We start from the raw sequence: 20,734 nt of genomic DNA, 5'->3' as shown, positions 1-20,734 counted from the left end.
TTTTTGTTTTAAGATTGAACTCTAAATTCGTCGTCAACCATTGGTGACGAGAAAAGATGAAGAAGATTTTGTTTGGATGAAGAGAAATCCCTTCAATTTAAATATGTCAGTTTATTCTGTAAAAAAATACATAAACCAATCACAAGTCCTACACGAAGAGACAGAGTTTTGCTGAGGTTTTTTTTGTGTTCTTGTATCATACGTTGAAATGTATTATGTCCCGTTCACATTTCCTCTGCTAATACTCCGATTTCATCTACACATGCATCATTATTTGAGGTTAATAATTTTTTGTACTGCGCTATCTCCAAATAATTCATTTATATGTGACCATATAATTTAATGACTAACAGCATCGTCTCTGGAACCAGAATGTGTTGATTTGATTATTTCTATCGGAGAAAAAGTCCACGTTCCACCTCATGCCGATTTGGTTACTTTCATTGGCATTGATCGACACATGCTTTATTGTTTGAAGTTAACAATGTTTCTTATTGCTCTTTCTCGAAAAAATATATACTTTTATATGACATATTAATTCCCATTACGTCAGTGTTTTTTCTGGTTAGGCGTGGAAAAAATGAACATTGCAGTTTTCCTCGAATTGATCAATTATTACTCGGTATACATCATCGATGGTAACTATGAATACAACTAGTTTTATATTTCCAAGAGATTAATCAAGCCACGTACGTTAATGCGCGAAAACGCAGAATAAAAAGGTGGAAAACCTGGAAAACGCGGATTAGCGCTTGTGCGTACCTACTGCACACAGCGGAATATTCAGAGATTCGTTCATTCGGAAATTGCTTTGAAATGGGTTAGAACAATGGCCAAGACGGCCAACGGGGATGTATAATTCATGCAACCGAAATGTATCATTGTACCGACGCGTATAAAAGAGGGGGAGATATTCGAATGTGAGTTTTATGTTTGTCAGGGGAAAAAGCTTTCACGATCTGGACACCCTTGTGGGGGAAGAAGAACGTCATTAGGACGAGCTCATCCAAACAATCATTTCTCGTGATGAAAGCGGATTTCTTCTACTTTCATTTTGAGGATTTTCGTGTAGTAGACATATATCTCTGGTTTTAGATTAACCGTGTACATTGCGTCTGGAGATGAAACGGACAAAACTTATAGGAACTTGGAGGACACCCTCAAACTCATTACTTATCAAGATATTGGAGGTGAAGTGTTTTTTTATTTATATAAGCAGGAATACATACAGGTGATGATCACCCAACACAGTATCCACTATTTGGAATCTCAAAGTGTGCTAAATTGCTTGATTAACTTAATTGCAAAACAAAAATATAAAGATACACATATATAATGAAACAGTATGAATAAAAAAGGAAAACCAAAATATAGTGAGACAATAATAAAAAAAGAACAATGATATATATTGAAACAGCAATGAAAATGATCAAAAAAGAAAAAAATCTCACTGACTCAAATACAACCTTTTGAGTCTCTGTTTGATTAAATTCTGACTCACGTGGAATAAATCTATATCACCTAAATAGTTACAGCATCGCATCATCCTGCAGAGAGGTGAATTCATCGCGCTATTAGTTTTGCGAAAGGGAATATGGAACAATTCGCTATTTCTGAGGGGACGGCACGGAACATGGAGAGTTATGGAGGAAAGGAGGTCAGGGGAATTAAAGATATTATTAAGGAGCTTATATGGGAAAAGGACATCACTGATTTTTCTTCTATTTTCTAGGGAAATGAAACCAAATTGAATCAAACGAAGATTATAGTTTTCGGGATTTCTAGGTGTTAAACGAAAATTGTACTTGAACGAAATAAACTTTAAGAATCTATTCTGAATTCTCTCGAACCTGGTAATATATAGTGCATATTTTAGATTCCAAACTACAGATGCAAAGTTGAGCTTACTGAAAACATAGGAGTTATATAAAATGGTGAAGGTTTTCAAATTTATAAAGTGTCTACTGTTTCTTGTAACAAAGCCCAAAATTTTACAACAGCAACTTGCCAGTTGATCGATATGAAGGTCAAAAATCAGCTTAGAGTCAAAAACTACCCCCAAATCTTTTATGTTATCTACCCTAGACAAGACAGTATCTTCAAGATCATAAGGATAGATAATTTTATTAATATTGCGCGTGAATGTGATTACCCGGCATATATCTAAATTCAAAAATAATTGATTTTCACCACAGAAAGTACAAAGGACATTCAATTCAGACTGCAAAACTAGGCAATCCTGTTCGGAGCTTATAATTTTCATTATCTTTAAATCATCCGCGAAGGGGAGGAACTTACATTTGGTAAAACATTTAGCAATATTATTGATATATATATATATATATATATATATATATATATATATATAAAAGGAACAATAATGGTCCTAAGTGGGAGAAGTGTTGTTTGAAAGAAGAATATAAACAGGTTTCGTGTATTGATGCAACATTATTTTTGATAGGAAGAATACTGTGCAAGCAAAGCAATGACTATATTTGATAATCAGCCTGCAATCAAAGCAGTGAGCTCACAAATCATTGATTCCGAGATGGTATTGGAGTGCAGAAGAAAACTCAATGAAATAGGCAGGAATAACAAGGTATTTTCACTCTGGATTCTTGGCCAGTCGCGAATCAAAAGGAATGAAGAGGACAACACACTTTCCAGAAAAGAAGCACCAACACCAACATTGGCCTGGAACCCTTCTGTTGTAAAGCCAATATACCTACAAGGAAGAGTTTCAAGAGAATGGGAAAACCGAGAGAGAAACACTCTGGTGGAATCTTCCTGGGTTGGATCATTCCAAAAACTTTCTTCGGAACTTTGATACTACGAGATCCAAGAAGTATCTGGATCTTAGCAAAAATATACTACACCTTCTCACTGGATTTCTCAAAGGGTATTGTCACCTCAGGAAATGAGAATTGGTCTAGCCGGAAATGACGAAAGCAGATTATGTGAGGAAGAGGAAGAAACTCCGGAACACCTGGTGACGGAATGCCTCGCCATTGCTAGACTACGCAAAATCTGCTCTGTAAAAGAAACTTGTAGAAGTAAGGAGGTATTCTCCTCGAAGCTATCCTATATACTGAAGTTCATTAGAACTTCAGGTGAGCTGTAATTCTTGTAATAGCGAAAATAATTCTGATAGAGATCACAATAGACCATTTATTAGGTCCCAGTGCAATGCCCCATCAGCAACAACCATTTAAAATTGGTATGCTCACTTTAAACTTGGTAGAAGATCCACAAATGAACGCACTAGTGCCTGAATTCGGAAGTTGTTTGAGAAAACATCAAATCAGTCCACGAAATGATTGAGTGATCGTGAATTGAAGTCATGTGAGAAAGAGATGAGTTGATGATATCACTATTTTGTGTGAATATTTTTTCATGAGAAAGCTCTGCTTGAAATGGGTGCCGCTCTTGCTCTCCGCTGCTCAAACGCATCTCTGTTTGTAATGTTTAAGCGGAACCAACAGGAGTTTTTGCTTCGGAATATAGCAGTGGATGAAACATAGATTCATCCCTACACTTCTGAATTGAAGAGAGCTTCAGCTGAGATAAATCTCCAACATCAGCTGGCAAGGTTATGGCATCCCTATCAAAGCGTTCACAATCAGGACAAAGGTGAAACTATCAACAGTGAATATAACATTATGTTATAGGATAGATTGAGTGCAGAAACTAAGAAAAAACGTCCTCAAATGCAAAAGAAAATTTTTTTCATCAAGACAATGCTCATTGTCACAAAGCTCTACCTACTGAATGCTATTTTTTCTGGATCAGTGCTACCTCTTTCCTCCAGACCTTCCTTTGTTGAACCACTGGTAGTTTAAAAAATTTAAAGAAAAACTTTGATCCAATACTTCACTTTTTCATTTCTTGTAGCTTTGTAGTATTTGTTACTGATTTCCGAAAAAAAATCAAATATATCTCAAGTAATCCTCAGGAAAATCCAAATTGTATTGAAGATTCAGTTAGTAAATCGTGAAGAATGATTTAATTTTAAGTTTTATGATTTATTTAGCCCATCTATAGCGAAAATTAATGAATATTCGATAAACTTGTACAATCATCACCAAAAAAGGAGGACTACAAAAATCAGCCTGTACCTCGAAAACAAACGTTAACGTTTCGAATGTTTGAAGCACTCTTCTTCCTTGAAAATATTCAAGGAATCTCTGATTCTTTCCTTTGTACCTCCAATTTAGGAACACCCTGTATATCTCTGAATGAAAACAATGAACTTGGGAAACACCAGTCACAGTCAATATCTCATTCATATCAATTTATTGTCTACTCGATAATAATCTCATCCCGATAAAATGAATTATTCATCAACCTTTCTTTTCAGTTTCCGAAACTTCAAGTGTATACTCAGTTTCCAATGTCTCCCTAAGAGCATCCAGGATATTCTGTATATTCTCTGATATAGTTTTTATTGACTCGGAACGATGTCCACGAAGTGGCAATTTCCATCGAGGATATAGTGGAAATACCCAGATCAGGCAAATACGCTGCTTCTAGAATGATATTATTCACTCGAGCACAATGAACAAACAATTTAGAAGACGGTCTATTCAACCCCAGAGAGTATCAAAACTATCAATCGTAACTGAAGAGCTTAGTTTCGATTTCGTGTCAATATCCACCTATTTATTGTATATTCAATTCTAGTGCCCAGAGCTGAAGTAGGTTTCCTCTATTTGGAAAATATCGAGTATAGAATGAATGAAAAATCTGAAAATTACAACCATTTGTGCACCTTGTTTCAACTTAAACAAGCCTAAAGAAAGGTTATTATTATTGAAATTATATTTATTGAATCAGATATTATCCCTAATTATCCCTACTTTGGCTCTTTGGTCGTATGATAATATATGTAGGATCCAGTTATTGTTCCCTATAAATAATTTTGATGGTCAACCGGATGCTTGGAGACCTATTAGTTTCTTCTTAGTGTCGAGGGCATGACAGTCCTTCGAGAATATTCGATTTCCAGGAATCCGCGAAGATCTTTGTGGGCGGTATGGCAAAGCTCTCATTGGACTAGGAGATGGTACTTTCCCTAAGGGTGTGGTCAAGCCGAGAGAAGGGAGGTCGATATTCGAGACAGGGTGAGTTCCAATCGGCAGAGAGCAGAGTTCAAGCCGAAGACGGGTAAAGTTGAAGTTAAGTCTAAGACGGGAGACAGAACAAGTTCGGTCGGTCAACTCAAGACGTACGACGTTAAGACGGTTCGCGGACTAGATTAAGACGAGTCGCGAACAAATCAAAGACGAGACGACCGAAAACTTGAAGTACGACGAAGACGTTTCGAGTAATTAAACTAGAGTTAAAGACGAAATTCAGTACCGTAGTGAGAAACTTGTAATTAAGATGTAATAAGGATCTTCTCAATACTGAGTTTGAACTGTATAAGTGTGGCTTTGTAAATGGATGTGAATAATTGAAAAGAGTTCAATTATTACAAATCCAACAAAGTCACGGAGAAAAAGACGAAAGGCAACGTAATCGAATCATACCTCTAGGCGATCGATTAACCGTGCCTACATATATATGTAGGCTTGATTAATCGATCGCCTAGAGGTATGATTCGATTACCTGGTCTTTCGTCTTATTCTCCGTGACTTTGCTCGGATTTGGCCATACCCTTAACATCACCCCGATATCAGGAGAAAGTACCACCTCTAGTCCAATAAGAGTTTTGCCGTACCGCCACAAAGCTCTTTGTGGATTCCTGGAAATCTCAGCCATGCATTCTCGAAGGACCAGCACATGATATGCAGATGTGAGATCCGGTAAGATTTACAATCGACCTGACATGTCTTCGACGCCTCGAAGAATAAAGACTTCCTTCACACATTATTTACAACAATTGCATTCCTTTCCTGTAAATTCATTGAATCTGTCATGCCTTTGACGCCTAGGTATTGGAAACTCATTACCTGATTCACTGTCTGATCGTACAGATATTGACCACGCTTTGCTTCCTTGGATGTTGTAAGGGATCAGTTTTATGTAGAGATATACTCAGGTTGAATGTATTCGATGCTTGCTGGAATTTGTACAACATTATCTGTAAATCGTCTTCATTCTCAGCTATAAGAATGCGTAGTCAGCATAGCAAAAATTTTTACAGCTTAGTGCTCCAACTTGGTCCTCTTCCTGCGGATTCAACCTGAGTGATTATTTCGTCTGCATCGAGATATTGAAAGTGATGGCAATAATAAATGATCAAAATGATCAAAGTTAACCATATCAACTTTGTAGCCGACGAAACCTTAAAGCAGAGTAACTAGCTGAATAGTGTTCATGTGAAGAATGCTGTTTTTATATTATTTTGCCTTCATCTCTTTAATAAAAATAGCGAAATAATGAAGAATGATAAAAATAAACCATTTTGTGTGCAAAACAGCTGAGCAGATTTGTGTTCCGCCTAGTCATGTAACTCATGAGTAGAGACGATAGATATTCCTAAAAATTAAAAAACCTTAAAGAATATTGGAGAATAACCTTTCCACATGAAGTAAAAGAAAAGTAGTGAAAAATTATTCAAATATGGTTTAGAAGTTATGATAATATTACAATTGTAGCTTTTATCGCTTCCCATGTCATTTTAAATATCCCACAACTTGGGAACCAGCATTGACCAGAGTCTTCTGCTTCAGCTTTTCTCATCATCATCAAAAGGTCTAAAAAAACAATACTGACATTTTAAATCAACCAGAAAATATATTTCATATATGCCTTCTGCTTTCGTAGAATCAAAACAAACTTTTTGTTACAAAATAACTACATCTACCTCCGATACATACTTAGATTTTTATAAAGCACATCTTCTCTCACCGCACCCTTCAAAAGGGTTGTCAGCCTACGAAATTTGCTCCCCGAACAGCCGACATATTGACATAAAAGTCCCTAACTTTGCCACCAGAGGACGTTACTGGGAATTCAGAGTTCCTTAGGTGACTGAAAATTTTGAATATGGAATAATCCCGGCTCAGAAACGAGATATTTAGTCGACCATCAGGCAAACACGAGGGATTTGTGTTGCGAAGCACGTCCCACCAGAGGGCTCTGCTGCATATTGAAAGAGGAGACGCTCGCTTGATCGTTGCGGTAGAAAATAAGGTCTTGATGCAGTAGTTTGTCAAAAAACAGAAATGTTTCCCGCTATCAAGAATCGACTTCGTTGAATTTTAAGGAGGCCGGGGTTACAAGTGTTGTATTTTTCGGATGACCTGGGATAAAGCTGGGATATTGATGCTGGCGATAAAGATGTTCGATATATACCCTTTATATTTGAGACATGTTTCCGAAAGATTGTCAACTAGCAATTGAGTTTCTCAAAGCATGAGTATTAAATTAATTTGACATCGTATCTTATACGATGTCAAATTAATTTCATCAGCTAGTTGATAATATGTTTATCAGTTTGCATAGGTTTCAGCAGATGATGAGATGTCTGAAATACTGATTAGATTTTGTTTAGGATAATTTTGGCGACTCAGGTCGGCATGGATCCCTTTTTCCTTCACTTCCTTAAGGTGGCACTACAAAGAATTAACCAATCAACGGTATCATTTCAAAATTGTCATTTCTTCTGTCAAAAGTAGTTCATTGTCGATTTAACCTCGAAATGACATTGACAGAAAGACGACGTGAGCACCGCCATGAGAAACGATGCGGAAATCAAGTGAAAAGGGATCAATACTATTAAATTCCAAAAAGGCTGGTCCCTTCAAAAGTCGCCACTTTAATCTTGAGGTTTTTCGAAAGTTAGTGGGCACACCAGTGTTTCAGAAATCTTAGTAATGATATAATTGATACTAGATATAGTTGATCATAGACTCAAATTATGTCAGAACCTCTGTTAAACAATTGACTTGCATAGAATAGATTTTCTGAAAGACTGAACCTAGCAGCATTGATGGAGATTGACAGTCATATGCTTTAAAGACAAGAATAAATCTTTTTAAATTTATAATGGCGATGAGTTCAATATCGATAGACATCTGCCTAATTACAAGTATTTAATTCAATAGCATATACAGGGTGATTCATTAATAAATGAGCGGAAGCTAAGGGTTGATAGAGGACAATGTGGCGAGTCAGAATAATATTTATTTGAAGGGTCTTTTTTTATCAAGAGACCGAGATATTGGCTTGGCAATTTCTTCAATTAGTTCCTTTAATTTCTTCAATTAGTTCCTTTCTGTGTTTTACAGAAGTCACAGACTACTCCACACAGTTTCAAATTGCGGTTTTTCCTCATTTAAAGTTATTCCTTGATAACTCTTAAGGTATTCATTTTAGGTGTAGGGTTTGCTTGAGTAACCCCCACTTTTTTGTGCATAGAATCGACTGAAATAATAAAATATAGGTTCCAATTTGAAAATGTTGAGTTTTGATGAATTTGAGCGGTCCAAGTTCCTGATCTTCCGATAAACACCCTGCTTATCTATTCATACATGTACAGTGTGTGAAAATAATTAATTAGTGTCATAACTAAGTGAGTGTTGTACATGATGAATAGTTGTCGTCAACTAATACATGACTTGTCAAAAAAGTAAAATACAAATAGGAAGGCAAAAGCCAATATTGACAATGGACCAAAAAGGTGAGTATCACATAATAAATACATCACAGATAAATAAACATATTATATAAAATTCTTCAAGTTCATAAATAATCTTTCTCAGCTGATTTTCAGGTTATTCGAACTTTTCAGATTTTCAGGCAATTTATTCTATAGTTTCAGTGCGATGTGATTTGCTCCCTGCTGCGCTTTTGCTATTTTTAGTCCTAACCGCACAGATTATTATAATACTACGTATTTGCATAATCGAGAAAGAAAAAAATTTGTTCGAAAAAAGCTTTTTCTGCCGAAATATTATAAAAAATGTGAGTCCTCATGGCTACAATTTTTTTTATGAGAATCTCATGAACCGTTCAGTTTATACCCAAGTTATAGCATATTGCGCGAATTGTCATCAAAAAAGTTATCTAATGAAGCAAAAATAAACTGAGTGTGTCATTTGAAATAGGAAGGGATCATAGGTAGAGATCATAAAATATTCTAGGGAGAAAGATCATTGTCTCAGATCTCAATATGCAAAGTTTTAGCCCAAAATTATGATTTATTTTCAATAAACGTCAAAAAGACCATACTGGTGAATCACCCTGTATTAATAGTGTCTCATTTCGACAAACATATAGAGTGATCAAAAAGGAAAAGAAGGACGATTTCAAAGTGTACAAAATATCATAAGATATTACTTATCTGGTTAATGTTTCGGCAAAATGCCATCCACATAACCATTGTCAAGCAGAAGATTTCCACGCAGCAAACAAACTGCTTTGCATCTGCCAGCGTTCAATAAGTTGCCTGCTATTTTGTCAGTTCGTCATCTTGGGTTGAGTAATGCGGTACTGATGATCCCTAACAACTATTTATCGCTACTCTTCTTCGATGACGTGCATTCTCCTTGGGTAACTTTCGATTTGATTCCTACATAATAACGTGGAAATCTTTTGTTTGATAATGGTTATGTGGATGGCATTTTGCCGAAACATTAACCAGATAAGTAATATCTTATGATATTTTATACACTTGGAAATCGTTTTCATTTTGATCATTCAATACACATATGCTTGATTGTTTGAAAATTAATATTTTGTATTGTTCTTTCTCAAAAGAATATATAATACCAAGCGTCAGCCATTCTATTTTTTAAACATATAGAGGTCCAAAAATTTTGGCGATGTGTGTATAACTCACCAGACCGAGTAAATCCGCCCGTCTCTTCACACCCAGTCATAAACAACACACCACGCCATCTACCGGCATCGATTTCGCATTCGCCCCCCACTCTTCCATTCCGCCAACGATCATCCGGCAGACCGATCGGGTCAACTTGGGAAAGTAATGGGCAAAAACTCCTTTCGGAATAATGTAACCATGTAATCCGCTGCTGCCGAGGTGAACAAAGGTCTGGGGAATCCGGTTCGAAGCCCGGCCGAACACATTGTCCACTTGCCGGCAATTCGGTGTCATTGTGGGGCTTCAATTAGCTTTTCGCCCTACTTGCGCCGCAACTGCGAAAGAACTTATTGTCTACAGATAATTAGGTGTGTCGTTCCCGGTTCCCCCGATGTCTCCCTTATCCCTTGTCCTGTGTACGTTGTTCCCGTCTGTTCGCGTCTGGAAACGGTTCGTCCGGACGGTCGGTCCTTAATGGGGAAAAAGGTGGCCCTGGAACGATGGTCGTCTTTTTTATTTCTTGCGTCGGAGTTTTTTTTTTGGATGGCGTGTTTGAATTTTTTTTCGTTTGGATTTTTATTGTCGTGGGGGCGTTCATTAGAGACTTTTAGGCGCGTTTAGGGATAAATAAGGTTGGGACGATTTTGGTTTATTATTTTCAGTGATAAAACTCCTGGAGAAATATACAATCCCTCCTGAAATTTCCACAGTTCAAAATACAAAATTGAATATACATAGGCTAACAACTTTGCTTCCGCCGTTTTTTTTTCGAAATTCGAGGGTCAATTGTGAAAAACTGGTTATACATTTATGATTGAAAGTATTGTCTATTGCTGGTCGCTACTTTCTCCCACCTTTCGTGCAGGGTACGAATCCCGCGTTGAAAAAACTGGTCATCTTCTGAAGCGATCCTTGAATCGATCCAATTTTTCACTTCTTCATAAGACCAGAACTGCTGGTCAGCCAGGCCGTGTGCCATTGATCGAAACAAGTGATAGTTCGAGGGAGCAACGTCTGATGAGCAAGGACCTCCCATTTCCACCTTTCCAAGTATGTCTTGACCACTTTCGTAACATGGGATCGAGCATTGTATAGCTGTGAAATCACTTTATCATGTCTGTCGTTGTATTGCGACGTTTTTTAATGCTCGGCTCAAACGCATTAATTGCGTTCGATAACGACCGCCTTTGATTCTTTCAGTCGGTTTAAATAACTCAAAATACACTACGCCGTACTGGTACCACCAAATACTGAGCATGGCCTCAAGGTCATGCTTGAATATTCGGTTTGGCTGTCGACGTGGAAGCATGGCCAGAATATCCCCATGATCATCTGCTCTTGAGATTATCGGAATGAACTCATTTTTGTCTCCAGTCACAATGCGATGTAGAAATCCCTTCCTTCTTTGCCTTGCAAGTAGCTGTTCACAAGCAAACAAACGTCGTTCAAAATCTCTCGGCTTCAACTCGTAAGGCACCCAATTTACTTGTTTCTGAATTACGTCACTCCCAATGAACCTGCCAATTCTTGTTGCGTTTGACACGAGTCTTCATCAAGTTATGCCTCCAATTCTGCATCTCTGAAAACCATCTTTCTTACGCATTCATGCTGATCTTCGTCGTCAAAATCACCGTTCTTGAAGCATTGAAACAACTCTCGACACGTTCTTTCCCTATAATGGGCCTAACTATAGGTATTCGAGAGTATTCGATGAGCCTCAGCCGCAGATTTCTTCATATTGAGCCGAAAATTAAAATCTCCCGCAAATGACGTGAATTTGGCTCGTAAGCTGACATGTTTAATCGAGAATAACTTCATGATGCAGACACAAATCGACTGATATTTCGATGGCGTTATGTTTAAAAATACCTTAGCTTATTGTATGACCTCAACGATCTATTCATCTCGACTACACTTACCACAACAGTCATCTATTGAAAAACGGCGGAAGCAAATTTGTACACCAATATATAGATTATGAAGAACGTAATGAAGTATTTTCAAACATTTCTTGTCTGGGTATTCACAAATAATTGATTGACTTTTTCTTTCGTGAAAATTCTTGAATTTTTATCTTCATTTTCAATATTTATCATCTTCATATACATTATCAACTTTCCATACTACTTAATTTTCACTCTTTCTGTCAAGTTTAAGCAAGCCCGTAAATCCGTGACATGGAATATTTTGGCAATAAAAGCGGAAGTGCATCTTCCTTGCGAGTTTAGCACATATTATAAATCGCATAAGAGTCTCGTTATTTTGATAGCTATTATAATTCCTAGTACCTACTTAAAAACGTGAATGCATCAGGGAAAATCTTGATAAGGTTTGCTGTCTACATTTGATGACATATAACTTCAATTTAACAATCAGAAGTGGAAAAACTTCAGCTTATTCTTCATTGTTAGAATACGTTTTTGATGAGCTTCGTGGAAATAACAACTCTTCAATTATTAAATTTCCATATTGTATTCTAATGATACAATAAGTATGTCATTCAAAGTTGAAGATTCTGAATACGATATTTGCTTATTGTACTCAAAGTGTCTAAGAAGAATTGATGGAGAATCAGTTATAATGATTTCTAGGGAAATATAAAAAAAGCATTCTGGTCTTTTATATATCCTTTTCGTGGAAGTTTCACAATAACACTTCAGAGCTTTCCTTGGAAATAATTAAAGCTTTTCGGATAAAGTGCGCTACAAAAACTGGCTGTACAGCATTCATTCTTCTTGATCCATGAATTTTGAGGGGTCGGTATAAATTGAATCATAAATATGTTTCCATTTATTGTAGAAATACCAATGAACAACAATGAAATCTGATGAATGTCGTGCTGAATTTATACTGCTTAAAAGATCCCTCAATCTATAGTCTGACCTTAATTGTTTCGGAGTAATGAGTTTCTGAGGGACCTCAAAAGCACACAGGAGGTGCAGCGCTGTGACTTCCAATATAAAGAGGTTTCATAGTATATTTTGCTGATAAAGGGTGTTTTTAATACATTATTATATTATGTCCTTGATAACTTCACGAATCAAGGTCTTGAATCAATTGTAAAGCATTGGCATAGACCCATAGCCCCAAAGAAAAAAGTCTAAAGGTGTAAAATGACAAGGTCTCAGTGACCAATTGTGATAATTTTTTCGAAAAATAACACCGCAGGAAACATTTCTTGCAAAGTTGGGAATGTTTCTTTGCTCGAGTTGAACGTAGTGCCATCTAGTTGAAAATAAACGTCGTTCACATCAATATCTTCCAATTTCGGCATTAAAAATCATCAGTCATACGTCGGTAACGCAATCTATTCACCGTAATAGTTGTACCAACTTTATTTTCGAATAAGTAAGGTCTTATCTCACCACTAGCCCAAAAACCGCATCCAACAGCATTTCAACAATCATTCTTGGATTTTCTGAGTCCTATAGATGTCAATTCTGCTTATCGAAGTCGCAACCGAGGTCAAAATGGCTTAATCGCTGAAGATGGTTTTTCGATGAAAATCCTGATCAGTATGATGCATGATGACCCTGAAGTGAGCTTTGCGAACTGCGACTGCAACATTTTCACCAGTTTGTAATTGATATTTAGTCATTGCGTAGTTTCAACTTGTCTAATGTCAAAAAATGACAGCTTAAAAATTGACAGCTCTCTAAATAGCGGGCTATTCAAAATTTGTCCACCCATTGCAATACAAAATGTCATCCCACAACATTCTTATATTTCATAACCAATTTTTCAGTTGAGGGGTAATTGAATCTGAAATTTATTATTTCATCATCATAATGACTATGCCTAAGTTATTCTACATGCTCAAAACCATCTTGATCTCCTCTATCAGGCATATTACATACCTACCTCTAGAAATTAATAGCTTCACACGAACCCGCAACAAATTTTATCCGACCATAGACGGACCATTTCAGACTAGCGAAACATCAGTTTCTGCTCGATCCATTCGAACGAAAGTCAAGGTAACCGATCCGTGAAAGATATAGGGTTCAGCTTTGGCAAACTAAGGGGCGCGCAGTTCTCTTTGAGAAGTTATGTTTATATTATTAGTCTACAAGTTTCGGTTAGAAGTTTGTCTATCGATTACAGTTAGTAACTAATTCTACATGGTTTTAGGGCTAATTCGTTCGGGACCTACCCATCGAGAATTCGCTTCATGATATTGCATCTAATGAATTCCCTGAATCATGAAGTGGAAATTTCAATGATCCCGAAAAGGTTGATTGGACGGAACAGGAGATTTAAATGGGTCAAAAACAATTATAGACAGTTCTTTTGTAGGTAGGAAATCTAAGCAAGATCGTTCGATTATTTATACAGGGTGGCCATTTGAAAACGAAACAGACGAGATTACAGACGAAATAAAGTTTTTCGATAGAAATGCTCGGACAGGTCGATTTCTGTTTCGAGGGGGACAACTTAAGATGTAGGTAACGGACGCATAGCGCTTCAACCCTTGCTACTACAACCCTCACCCCCAAATTTTGAATAGGGAAGATGGGGTGAGTGATACCTCATTTGAAAGGTATTTTTATACTGATTTCAGCACAGTAATTGTTTTTTCATTTTATGCATTAGTTCTCGAAATATTCTCAACTAAGTATTTGAAAATGAAGGGGTGTTTTCATGGCACTTGTAGTGTTTTGTGAAAAATCGACATTTTGAGCTTCAAAACAACCATGACTGTGGCTTCCTTCCTAACTAACTAACGCATGAATATTTCGAGAACTAATGCATAAAATGAAAAAACAATTACTGTGCTGAAATCAGTATAAAAATACCTTTAAATTGAGGTATCACTCACCCCATCTTCCCTATTCAAAAATTGGGGGATTTGTAGCAGCAAGGGTTGAAGCGCTATGCGTCCGTAACCTACATCTTAAGTCGTCCCCCTCGAAACAGAAATCGACCTGTCCGAGCATTTCTATCGAAAAACTTTATTTCGTCTGTAATCTCGTCTTTTTTGTTTTCAAATGGCCACCCTGTATATAATATTGTGGAATGATATATTGTTTTCCGAATAATTTCAAAATTATATATCAACTGAGAAACTGCAACACCCAGAAGCAGCTGTTCAAATTTAAAATTTTTTCGGGTAACATAAATAGTATAGTAAGGAGTAAATGATTGAAATTGGAGAAAAAAATCGTGAAGGTTTTTCTATGTTAACAATTTTTGTTACTTAAATATTGTAGTCGTTTTTTGAAAGTTTTTAAATTTTACAAGAATCCAGCTTTTTGAGGAGATCCAAAGTCGATGTTCAGTTGCTGTTTAAATACCTAAAGCACGTGTACGGTGAATTTATCGCCAGCTAAGTGAATTCGGAAGAGGTCGAATTATTAGTCTAAGGAAGGCGGGGTTGTCATTTCGAGAAATCGTTTACCGTACGAACAGAAATCCAACTTCTGTTATGAGATGTTGTCAAGCGTGATTTGATAATGCCCAAAATCGAAGATTAGTAGGAACCGGACGTCGAAGGGGCACAAATGAAGTTCAAGATTGACGTCTAAGACCTATGGCCATTAGAGACCGATTTGCGATAACTCGATCTTTGGCTGATGAGTGGTTAGGAGAACAAGGCCATCCTGTAACTGTCTGAGCGGTTTACCGCCGAATAAGGTCATTTTCGACTTCATCTTGTGTTACCTCTGACGGTTGAGCAGCGCCGGCTGCGATTACAGTGGTGCAGAGAACGTCGACATTGGAATGTGAAATGGTATCAGATCGTCTTTTCTGATATACTCGATTCTCTTTGAGTCCACATGATGGCCGGACAAGGGTAAGACGACGTCGGTGAGACAGACATGAACCTCAGTTTGATGTTGGGCGTCATGTACACCGGACAGTAGAAGTTATGCTATGTGCTATTGCACATGCAAGAAGGTCACTTTTAGCGCTGCGTTACCTTCAAGAAATAGTGAAGTCATATGTTCTTCTTCACCTTAACCGGCTCGGGAATCCAATATTCAAGCAAGATAATGCCCGACCTCATTTTGCCAGAGTTAGTTTGAACTTTTTCGAAGCGACCCATGTGTATCTTTTGCCATGGCCGCCTAGATCCTCTGGTCTTTCGCCCATAGAGCATGTTTGGGACATCATGGTTAGAAGGTTTGGAAATTTTCCCCAGCCTTCACTGACCTTTGAGGCTCTGAGACATGAAGTACAGATAGCTTGGGATATTATCCCTGAAGAAGAAATAGACCATCTAATTGCATCAATGGCGAGACTTGTTGGGGAGTGTATAGATAATCGTTGTGGACATAATTAACAAATTCATAAAGAAAATGTGAACACTTCGTTTTTTTCCCAAATTTCAATCATTTACTTCTTGCTTATACTATCTTTGTTTCACAAAAAAAAAAGAATTAAAATTTAAACAGCTCCTTCTGGGTGTTGCAGTTTCTTCGTCAGCTAGTATATATTCAGTGGAGATGAAAATCTCATCATTAATATAATGAATATCATCGAAATACAATATCTCAGGAAATTTTTTCAAAAACTTACATTATTTTCAAGTTCTTCAGATTTTATGTTTATTATATCTAATAACAATCTTTCTTATTCAGTATCATGGCGAAGATAATAGCTAGATGAATTTAAAATTGAGATGTTGATTCTATCAAGAGATAAGAGATTGTGAAGATGATTCAAATTGCTCAAACTAGTCGAATTTATTCATACACATAACCTAATACACAAACATTCAATTTATCAAATCTTAACATCAATATTCAGTCAAAATATAACTCCCTCTCTCTCAAACGAAATTCAAAAGAGAGAAAAACACGGAAAAACGTGATATTCCGATTATCTGATCCAGAAAATTCCAAGTGTGGAAGATGTCCAGTCCAACTCATACGTTCTCACAAATAAGTTACGAAAAAATTCTCGAGTCACGCTTGTGTCCCCTTAAAGTCTCTACGAGATATATGGGACGGCCATATATCAAGCATCCTGGATTATCCGTATCTTATTTGTTTCAGCTTTCAAAAGAATGTCCGGAAGTTTCCAGTGATTTACAATCCTGAGATTCGTACCGAAATGAAAAAAGTATTATTCAGAGATAGTTCGGACGAGTAGAAGTTTTCTGTTCGATTTTTCCTGGCTTCTACTGATAAATCTGTGTCTTTTACGTAGAGATATTCGCATGTTTGTTCAGAACTTGAAGCGGCAAATTGATTAGTCGAATTCAACGTGAAATTTTTTGGATAGTCAGGATAATAGGTTAAAATAAAAATTTTTTGAAAGATTGTTCTATTCTAATTTAACGATCCGTATGAAATTTCGCTGAGGCTTTCATCAAGTAGACTCATTTGGCCTTTATAATTCAAATTTCTCGAAAATTGTTTTTTCCATTGTAAATTGGTGAATTGTATATCCATTTCAAAGAAGAGTAAGAACGAAGATCTACGCCTCTGATTCTCTGTGAAATTGGTAAAGGTAGTGATCTTTTCAGTTAGCGTAGCTGGTTCTCAACTGGAAGTTGGTGAAATAAATATAAAAATGTGTAAATTCAGTTAGTTTTTTGGTCTATAAGACACTGATGAAAAAAATTATATTGAAAATGTACATCTCTCTTCGTATTGATACATTTGGTTCATTAGCTATTTACTCAATTGTACAGTTTTGGATAATTCATTTTTCTCTTGGTAGTGTTTGATATTGAAGTTTGTAGTTTATTTTCTCTTGAACCTTCTGGCTGATTTCAGCTTCATTTTTTCAATTTGTGGCATGATTCGTTGGGAACATAACTGATGAAATGCCGTCCTCAGTTACATTGTTTTTTGTTGAATACAGAAGTGAACAAAACAGAATGAAAAGTAAGGTTTTATTCAGAACACCTTGTGCTGTGAATTGTCGACAGACAGGAATGTTCAAGAACACTCAGATTTTGCCTCATTACTTCTGAATATTTTCTTTTTTTTTATTAATTGCGATATCTTAATTTTGAAAGAAATTACATCAATTTGATTGGTTTCATTCATTAAAATTTCTTCATTGTATTGGTTGAATCATTAACTTGATTTGATTGATACGAGTTTTTTTCATCAATATAATAAAATTTCATTCATTAACAAATACATCCATTTATATTAGTGTACAACTATGCTTCCGCCGTTTTGCAGTAGATAATAATAATAATAATAATAATTATGTTTTGCTATAGATGGCGGGAGGTTTTATTTTTCTGCTTTTTATTAAGAAATCTGTAGCTGAGGCTCATCGAATGATCACTAATACCTATGATACCTATGGTGAGGCCACTATTAATGGTCTTAACGCTTCAAAAACGGTTATTTTGACTAGCATGGCGGTGGAAGAGAGTAGGTTTAATGCAGAATTAGAGGCATTTCTTGATCAAGACTCGTGTCAAACTCAACAAGAGTTGGTAAGATCATTTGGAGTGACGCAACAAAACGCTTGAAAGTCATGAAAATGATTCAGAAACAAGGAAATTGAGTTGAAGCCGAGAGATATTGAACGGCGTTTGTTTGCTTGTGAACAGCTTCATGCGGGCAGAGATGGAAGGGATTTCTGCATCGCATTGTGACTGGCGACAAAAAATGGGTTCATTACGATAATTCTAAGCGCAGAAATTCATGGGGATATCTCGACCATGCTTCCACGTCGACGGTCAAACCGAATATTCAAGGTTTCCATGTCATGCCCAGTATTTCGTAGAACCAGCTTGGTGTAGTGTATTATGAGTTATGAAAACCGACTGAAACAATACCAGGCTATCGTTATCGAAAGCATTCAATGCGTTTTAGCCGAGCATTGAAAGACAATCGGTCGAAAAACAACGAGAAATATGATAAAGTGATTTTACAGCATGACAATGCTCGACCTCATGTTGCGAAAGTGGTCAAGACATACTTGGAAGAGTTGAACTGAGAAGTCCTACAAGTTTCACTTGTTTCGATCAATGGAACACGGCCTTGGAGACCAGCACTTCCGGTCTTATGAAGAAGTAAAAAATTGGATCGATTCGTGGATCGCTTGAAACAGATGACTGGTTTTTTTTAAGCGGGATTCGTACGCTGTCCGAAAGATGGGAGAAAATAGTGGCCACCGATGGAGAATACTTTGAGTTATAAATGTATAACCAGTTTTTTACAATTAAGCTTCGAATTTCGGAAAAAAACGGCGGAAGCAAAGCTATACACCCTTGTGAATAATCTCGTCTATCAACTAATCATTTCACAAGGTGTTCTGAATGAAACCTTACACCTGAAGGAAATGAACAAAAGCAGCATTTGAACAGTAATAATCCTTGAAACCAAGCTTCAATTCAAAAAAATAATTGCTGAAATCAGCCAAAAGTATCAAGAGAAAATGGGATACAAACTAATTTTATCGCTGTGTATATTCACAGGGAACAAACATGACTCACGCTAATTTCTGAACACTTACACATTTCCTAATCTCTCAGAAGTCGAAAATCCTCGAAAAAACATCAGGTCACGACGCAACTCCATATTCTTTCACTCGCAACCTCCCGTCTTCTGCAAAACCATCTGGTTCTTTTTTGCGCGAGTTCAGTCAGTTCTTTGACGTCGTGTTCTCGTGGATAACTCAAAGGCTTCCAACCCCGAAGACCTGCCGTGCAGGGTTTCCTCCTCGTACGCTTTTGGAGTATGTTTGTGCAGATACGGGCAGCCACTGAACCGAACCGGGGGCGAACCAACGTTCTGCCCCCGGCGGATCAACCCCCTTGGATTGCATTACCCCATCACGTCCCATCTCCTCCCCTCTTAACGCTATCAATCATGACATTTCGAGGTTGAACTGCCTGCAGACCCCGTATATTTAGTCAATTTTTTTTTTGGTCGAGATTTCTCTCGATACAGTCGGGAATAGGACAAGGGATGTTGAGGTGGAAGAGGGGGTGGAAGAAGACGGGATAACCGGGATAATTGGTAATGAATATTCTGGTTGCGGCGTCGTAGTCTATATTGGTTACACTGGCTGTGAGGACGATAATGAATCGGGTCATGAGACAGTTCCAATATGGCTGTGGTGGTAGCGTGGGAAACCGCCGATTGTTCTGGAATGTATAATTTGTTGATATACGAAATTGATTGGACGGTACGGCGAAACCTGCCAAGTCCGTGACTTCTTCATTTTGTATGCATTATATTAGTTTTTTCTTTTCAGAGCCCTGATGAAGACTTTGAAATGAAGTTGAAACTAGTTGACCTTTTCACGAAACACAGAAATCTGTGAAAAGTCAATCATTAATAGTATATTACTCAACGAGCGGTAATATAGGTCATAACTCACGCAGATTAAGTTTGCAGCACGAGCCGCAGGCGAGTGTTGTTTTTCATCAAGTGAGTTATGACCATTACCGCCAGTTGAGTACTATACTTTATCCACGACTATAACAATGAATACTTAGAAACAAATACAGACTTAGAATATAGATATAAGGAACGGAATGTCAACATTAATCGTTTTCAGCGAAACATTCACAATAATTAGATATCAATTTAATTTTAAAACGTCAAAATTATTTGAGTGGAATTCCCTGGGACATTCCTCCCCTCAATAACAATAATGGAAGGCTTTCTTTCGGCCAATCGAATAGAAGCAGAGAAGTTTAGAAGCACAGATCCATCTTTTCAAATTTATTATAGTGAGTTATTATAACTCACGCTTTTTGGTTATAGTTACTATTAATTGCTCAGAAGCAGTTGAATAATGAATATATAATTCAATAGGAGTAAATAAAATAATATTTATGTTTTGACATTTGTTATCTTTCGATATTGGACAAGCAAAAACTAAGATATTTCTGAAACTGGAACGGAACACGCTGTTGAAATTGTTAATAGTATATTCTAAAACAAATTGCAGAATGGACTCCTATTACAACACGAATGCATGAGTGTTGGAATTGCCATCTTCAACAAGTATTAGACGACATTTTCTCTATTTCAGTCAAGT

At 36.9% G+C, this 20,734-nt stretch overlaps 1 protein-coding gene across 1 annotated transcript in view; it reads right to left on the bottom strand.

The window, feature by feature from the left end:
* The window catches only part of LOC123683290, a 242,887-nt gene that overhangs the window by 195,105 nt on the left and 27,048 nt on the right, over nt 1-20,734 (bottom strand). The window lies entirely within an intron of this gene.

The sequence above is a fragment of the Harmonia axyridis genome, chromosome 6 (assembly GCF_914767665.1).
Source record: "Harmonia axyridis chromosome 6, icHarAxyr1.1, whole genome shotgun sequence".
Classification (NCBI taxonomy): domain Eukaryota; kingdom Metazoa; phylum Arthropoda; class Insecta; order Coleoptera; family Coccinellidae; genus Harmonia; species Harmonia axyridis.
Note: the sequence above shows the minus strand (reverse complement) of the source record. Positions and strands in the feature narration are given on the sequence as shown.